This window comes from Lonchura striata, chromosome 33 (genome assembly GCF_050655825.1).
Source record: "Lonchura striata isolate lonStrDom1 chromosome 33, ASM5065582v1, whole genome shotgun sequence".
Classification (NCBI taxonomy): domain Eukaryota; kingdom Metazoa; phylum Chordata; class Aves; order Passeriformes; family Estrildidae; genus Lonchura; species Lonchura striata.
In genome coordinates, this window is record NC_140735.1 from 3,627,501 (window position 1) to 3,635,000 (window position 7,500).

Consider the following 7,500-nt stretch of genomic DNA (forward strand, 5'->3'; position numbering starts at 1 on the left):
TGGGGATGGCCTTCACCCTTTTCTGCCCAGGGAACCCGTCCGAGCGTTCGAGAAAGGTGCCACCGGCTTTCGCCCGCCCCGCGGCTGGCGCGCTCTCTCTCTCTCTCTCTCTCTCTCGGCCTCTCTTTCTCTCCCCTTCGGAAAAGCCGGGGTACGGCACCGATCAACGGAAAAAAAAAAAAAAAAAAAAAGGCACATGGCGTGCGCGGCCCACAAGGACCCGTGCTAACCACGGGCGCCGGGGGCCCGGGGGGGGGCGAGGCGCGCGCCGCCTTCTCGCTGCCCCCCCCCCTTCGAAACCCACCGGCATCGCTCGGCTCGGGGCTCGCTCGGCCCCCCGGCTCCACACAACCTCGGCTTTCGTGGGCCCGCACGCTTCTCGGTGCCGCGGCTTAGGGCCGCGAGAGGAAAAGGCCATCGGAGGCCGGGCGGGCGGGGCCCCCCACAGCACCCGCACACGCCCTTGAAAAAATAGCAACGGACCGCCCGGGGCAGAAGCGGGCTCGGTCGCCACGACCGAGGAAGGGCGAGGCGCCGCCGCCTCGCCCGCGACCTTCCGGGGGTTGCTCTCTGCCGGGGGCTTCGGTCCGTGCTAGGGCGGGCCGGCCACCGCGGCCGGCCCCTCTCTGCCCGCGAAAAAAACAGCCCGCCCGCAAGGCGGGTCCCCGGCTTAAGGCCGAGGAAGGGGGTGACTTCAACAGCACGCGCCGGTGGGACGGGGTGCCGCCACCCCGGCTCCACGGCTCATCGGGCGACCGCCGTCACCGAGCCCCTCCGGCCACGCGGCGAATGCCGAGGCCAGGCCGCGCGCCCCACCGCTGCCCTTCCGACACGGACACGCTGGCAAACAGGTCGGGAGCGGGGGAACCGGGCGCCGCCACCGCGGCGGGCTGGCCGGGCCTTGCTCGGGGAGGAGGCTCTCGGGCGAGGGCCGGGGAAAAAAAAAGCCCGGCCGCGTCGACCCCCGGCTGCCGGCCACTGCCACCGGACCGGCTGCCGGAAAAATGCCTGCCGGAGCGGGCCCCGGCTTAAGGCCAGGCGGAAAAGGGACGAGGCGCCGCCGCCTCACCTGCCACCGATCGTCCCAGGGGGGCCGCCCCCCCTTCAACCGGGCCGGCACGGCAGCCGACCGGAGCGGAGCAACACACACGCGGGGCTTCTCACCGCCTCGCTGCGGCCAGCGAGCGGCTTCTCGACACGGTCTTTCGGGCCGTCTCTCTCGGCTCTCGGCTCTCTCTCTGGTGGCCCTTCACACTGCCCATTCTCTTCTCTCTGGCTTCTCGGGCAGCTCTCCCCCCGAAAGAGCGCCCTGGGCAGGACGGGAACCGGGACCAAGCCACGCGGCTCACCCGGCCTAGGCGGCACTCGCTCTGCCCCGACGACCGCGCGGCGCGGCCGCCCTATCCTCCGCCTTGCGACGCAGGCACCCTGGAAACCTGCGGGGACGCGGCCCGTCACCTCGCTCCCAATATACGGAAAGATAAGTCCAAGGCCGCCGACGCCTCCAAGGAGACGAGTGGAAGTCGACCGGGAGGGTGCGCCAGCGCAGGCCGACCGCTACGTCGACATAGCCGGAGGCAGCCTGGAACAGCGACCCCTTGGTGAACTTCCGCAGGCGGCCGCGACACCAGGTCTACCCGGGCGGACGGAGACCAGGTCTACCCCGGCTCCGGGATACCAGGTCTACCCCGGCCGCCGGGTACAAGGTCTACCCCGTCTCCGGGATACCAGGTCTACCCCGGCCGCCGGGTACAAGGTCTACCCCGTCTCCTGGATACCAGGTCTACCCCGGCCGCCGGGTACAAGGTCTACCCCGGCTCCTGGATACCAGGTCTACCCCGGCCGCCGGGTACAAGGTCTACCCCGTCTCCGGGATACCAGGTCTACCCCGGCCGCCGGGTACAAGGTCTACCCCGTCTCCTGGATACCAGGTCTACCCCGGCCGCCGGGTACAAGGTCTACCCCGGCTCCTGGATACCAGGTCTACCCCGGCCGCCGGGTACAAGGTCTACCCCGTCTCCGGGATACCAGGTCTACCCCGGCCGCCGGGTACAAGGTCTACCCCGGCTCCGGGATACCAGGTCTACCCCGGCCGCCGGGTACAAGGTCTACCCCGGCTCCGGGATACCAGGTCTACCCCGGCCGCCGGGTACAAGGTCTACCCCGTCTCCGGGATACCAGGTCTACCACGGCCGCCGGGTACAAGGTCTACCCCGTCTCCTGGATACCAGGTCTACCCCGGCCGCCGGGTACAAGGTCTACCCCGTCTCCGGGATACCAGGTCTACCCCGGCCGCCGGGTACAAGGTCTACCCCGGCCGCCGGGTACAAGGTCTACCCCGGCTCCGGGATACCAGGTCTACCCCGGCCGCCGGGTACAAGGTCTACCCCGTCTCCTGGATACCAGGTCTACCCCGGCCGCCGGGTACAAGGTCTACCCCGTCTCCGGGGTACCAGGTCTACCCCGGCCGCCGGGTACAAGGTCTACCCCGTCTCCTGGATACCAGGTCTACCCCGGCCGCCGGGTACAAGGTCTACCCCGTCTCCGGGGTACCAGGTCTACCCCGGCCGCCGGGTACAAGGTCTACCCCGTCTCCGGGATACCAGGTCTACCCCGGCCGCCGGGTACAAGGTCTACCCCGTCTCCGGGATACCAGGTCTACCCCGGCCGCCGGGTACAAGGTCTACCCCGTCTCCGGGATACCAGGTCTACCCCGGCCGCCGGGTACAAGGTCTACCCCGGCTCCGGGATACCAGGTCTACCCCGGCCGCCGGGTACAAGGTCTACCCCGGCTCCGGGATACCAGGTCTACCCCGGCCGCCGGGTACAAGGTCTACCCCGGCTCCGGGATACCAGGTCTACCCCGGCCGCCGGGTACAAGGTCTACCCCGTCTCCTGGATACCAGGTCTACCCCGGCCGCCGGGTACAAGGTCTACCCCGTCTCCTGGATACCAGGTCTACCCCGGCCGCCGGGTACAAGGTCTACCCCGGCTCCTGGATACCAGGTCTACCCCGGCCGCCGGGTACAAGGTCTACCCCGTCTCCGGGATACCAGGTCTACCCCGGCCGCCGGGTACAAGGTCTACCCCGTCTCCGGGATACCAGGTCTACCCCGGCCGCCGGGTACAAGGTCTACCCCGTCTCCGGGATACCAGGTCTACCCCGGCCGCCGGGTACAAGGTCTACCCCGGCTCCTGGATACCAGGTCTACCCCGGCCGCCGGGTACAAGGTCTACCCCGTCTCCTGGATACCAGGTCTACCCCGGCCGCCGGGTACAAGGTCTACCCCGGCTCCTGGATACCAGGTCTACCCCGGCCGCCGGGTACAAGGTCTACCCCGGCTCCTGGATACCAGGTCTACCCCGGCCGCCGGGTACAAGGTCTACCCCGGCTCCTGGATACCAGGTCTACCCCGGCCGCCGGGTACAAGGTCTACCCCGGCTCCGGGATACCAGGTCTACCCCGGCCGCCGGGTACAAGGTCTACCCCGTCTCCGGGATACCAGGTCTACCCCGGCCGCCGGGTACAAGGTCTACCCCGGCTCCTGGATACCAGGTCTACCCCGGCCGCCGGGTACAAGGTCTACCCCGGCTCCTGGATACCAGGTCTACCCCGGCCGCCGGGTACAAGGTCTACCCCGTCTCCGGGATACCAGGTCTACCCCGGCCGCCGGGTACAAGGTCTACCCCGTCTCCGGGATACCAGGTCTACCCCGGCCGCCGGGTACAAGGTCTACCCCGGCTCCGGGATACCAGGTCTACCCCGGCCGCCGGGTACAAGGTCTACCCCGGCTCCTGGATACCAGGTCTACCCCGGCCGCCGGGTACAAGGTCTACCCCGTCTCCGGGATACCAGGTCTACCCCGGCCGCCGGGTACAAGGTCTACCCCGTCTCCTGGATACCAGGTCTACCCCGGCCGCCGGGTACAAGGTCTACCCCGGCTCCGGGATACCAGGTCTACCCCGGCCGCCGGGTACAAGGTCTACCCCGTCTCCGGGATACCAGGTCTACCCCGGCCGCCGGGTACAAGGTATACCCCGTCTCCTGGATACCAGGTCTACCCCGGCCGCCGGGTACAAGGTCTACCCCGGCTCCTGGATACCAGGTCTACCCCGGCCGCCGGGTACAAGGTCTACCCCGTCTCCGGGATACCAGGTCTACCCCGGCCGCCGGGTACAAGGTCTACCCCGGCTCCGGGATACCAGGTCTACCCCGGCCGCCGGGTACAAGGTCTACCCCGTCTCCTGGATACCAGGTCTACCCCGGCCGCCGGGTACAAGGTCTACCCCGGCTCCTGGATACCAGGTCTACCCCGGCCGCCGGGTACAAGGTCTACCCCGTCTCCTGGATACCAGGTCTACCCCGGCCGCCGGGTACAAGGTCTACCCCGGCTCCTGGATACCAGGTCTACCCCGGCCGCCGGGTACAAGGTCTACCCGGTCTCCGGGATACCAGGTCTACCCCGGCCGCCGGGTACAAGGTCTACCCCGTCTCCGGGATACCAGGTCTACCCCGGCCGCCGGGTACAAGGTCTACCCCGTCTCCGGGATACCAGGTCTACCCCGGCCGCCGGGTACAAGGTCTACCCCGTCTACGGGATACCAGGTCTACCCCGGCCGCCGGGTACAAGGTCTACCCCGTCTCCGGGATACCAGGTCTACCCCGGCCGCCGGGTACAAGGTCTACCCCGTCTCCTGGATACCAGGTCTACCCCGGCCGCCGGGTACAAGGTCTACCCCGGCTCCTGGATACCAGGTCTACCCCGGCCGCCGGGTACAAGGTCTACCCCGGCTCCTGGATACCAGGTCTACCCCGGCCGCCGGGTACAAGGTCTACCCCGGCTCCTGGATACCAGGTCTACCCCGGCCGCCGGGTACAAGGTCTAGCCCGGCTCCGGGATACCAGGTCTACCCCGGCCGCCGGGTACAAGGTATACCACGTCTCCTGGATACCAGGTCTACCCCGGCCGCCGGGTACAAGGTCTACCCCGGCTCCTGGATACCAGGTCTACCCCGGCCGCCGGGTACAAGGTCTACCCCGGCTCCGGGATACCAGGTCTACCCCGGCCGCCGGGTACAAGGTATACCACGTCTCCTGGATACCAGGTCTACCCCGGCCGCCGGGTACAAGGTCTACCCCGGCTCCTGGATACCAGGTCTACCCCGGCCGCCGGGTACAAGGTATACCCCGTCTCCTGGATACCAGGTCTACCCCGGCCGCCGGGTACAAGGTCTACCCCGGCTCCTGGATACCAGGTCTACCCCGGCCGCCGGGTACAAGGTCTACCCCGGCTCCTGGATACCAGGTCTACCCCGGCCGCCGGGTACAAGGTCTACCCCGGCTCCTGGATACCAGGTCTACCCCGGCCGCCGGGTACAAGGTCTACCCCGTCTCCGGGATACCAGGTCTACCCCGGCCGCCGGGTACAAGGTCTACCCCGGCTCCTGGATACCAGGTCTACCCCGGCCGCCGGGTACAAGGTTTACCCCGGCTCCGGGATACCAGGTGTAGCCCGGGGGGCCGGACAACGGGTCTACCCCGGCGCCCGGAGGAAAAGTCTATTCCGGGGCCATGGCAAGAGGTATTTCCCCATACCCGGGTAGTAGAGCGTTTCTCAATGGCCGGCTTTACCTTTTTTTGCCTGGTGGGGGTGGGGGGGGCGGGCGCGAGGGGGGGGGCTCGGTGTGGGTTTTTGTGGGGGGTGGGGGAATGTGCGTTGCGGGACTTTTGGTTCGAGTTTTCTGGGTTTGTTTTAGGAGTTACGGGGTTATCCCTTTGTTTTTTGTGGCTTGGTTCCCCTTGGTCTGGTTTGGGGTTCGGGTTTCATTTCCCGCGCTTCCCCTTTCCTCCCTTCTCGAAGAGAACGACTCTTCTGTTCCCTCGGCGCAAGAAACTGATCCGGAAAAGGAATTTTCTTGGCGAACTTTATTTCTTTCCCTCTGGTACCCAGAGCGATCCCAGACCAAGCTGACAGGCAGCCTGCGTCAGCCTGCCGTCGAAGCAGCGTCAGCAGCCCCCTCCGCCCGGGGTGCCGCGCAGCCCTACCCGGCCGAACGGAATTTCAGTGGGGCCAGCGCGCAAGGGAAGCGAGGGAGGGAGGGAGGGACGGGGGGGCGAGGGGGGGAAGGGAGGGAGAGAGAGACAGAGAGAGAGGGGCACGGTGACACACACGCCGGCTCCACACACTCGCAATCCGACGCCGCCCCCTCAGAGCCCGCCCATCGACGGTTGGGGGCGCCCCGCCTGAAGACTTTCCCCGCCTCCGCCCATCGACGGTTGGGGGCGCCCCGCCCTGCCCCATCAGACTCCCCGGCGCCGCTCGCAGACTACTTTCCCCACCCCCGTCGCCGTCCCCCGCCCGCTCTCTCCTCGGCCGGTTCGCACACCCGCAGCGGCGGGAGGGCCAGGAGCGGGCCGACACCGAGGAAGGCGGGTCCTTCGGCCAGCAGGGCCGGGGCCCGCGGCAGAGGCGGCCCCTTTGCCGAGAAGCCTTCTCTTCGGCTCTCGCCCAGCCTTCTGCTTTGACGGCCTTCTTTCCTTGACGCTCCAGCCCGGCCTGGCCCCGTCCGAGCCCGGGGCAGGACGGCAGCGGGGTGGGGGGGAGGGGGGTCGAGCGGCTGAAGGCAGTGAGGGATCCGGAGACGGAGGCAGGAGCCGGGCCGCTGTCGCTTTGGGCACGGAGGAGGCGGGAGCGCTGCCGGCTCCCAACGGCCGGCTCCTTCCCTCTCTAGACCGGCGCCGGGCGGCCGGAGGGTGGGTCGTGCGCGGGACAGCAGGTCCGCCCGGGACACCAGGGCGACAGGTCTGCCGCAGCAGCCGGGCGGCCGGAGGCCGGGCCCGGAGTAGGACGACAGGTCTACCCCGGCTCCCGGAAGACCAGGTCTACCCCGAGGCTTCCGTGCACCAGGTCTACCCCGGCTCCCGGAACACCAGGTCTACCCCGGCTCCAGGGGAACAGGCCTACCCCGGCGCCCGGAATTCCAGGTCTACCCCGGCTCCCGGAAGACCAGGTCTACCCCGGCTCCAGGAGAACAGGCCTACCCCGGCGCCCGGAATTCCAGGTCTACCCCGGCTCCCGGAAGACCAGGTCTACCCCGGCGCCCGGAAGACCAGGTCTACCCCGAGGCTTCCGTGCACCAGGTCTACCCCGGCGCCCGGAACACCAGGTCTACCCCGAGGCTTCCGTGCACCAGGTCTACCCTGGCGCCCGGAACACCAGGTCTACCCCGGCTCCAGGGGAACAGGCCTACCCCGGCGCCCGGAATTCCAGGTCTACCCCGGCGCCCGGAAGACCAGGTCTACCCCGAGGCTTCCGTGCACCAAGTCTACCCCGGCGCTCGGAACACCAGGTCTACCCCGGCTCCCGGAACACCAGGTCTACCCCGGCTCCAGGGGAACAGGCCTACCCCGGCGCCCGGAATTCCAGGTCTACCCCGGCGCCCGGAAGACCAGGTCTACCCCGAGGCTTCCGTGCACCAAGTCTACCCCGGCGCTCGGAA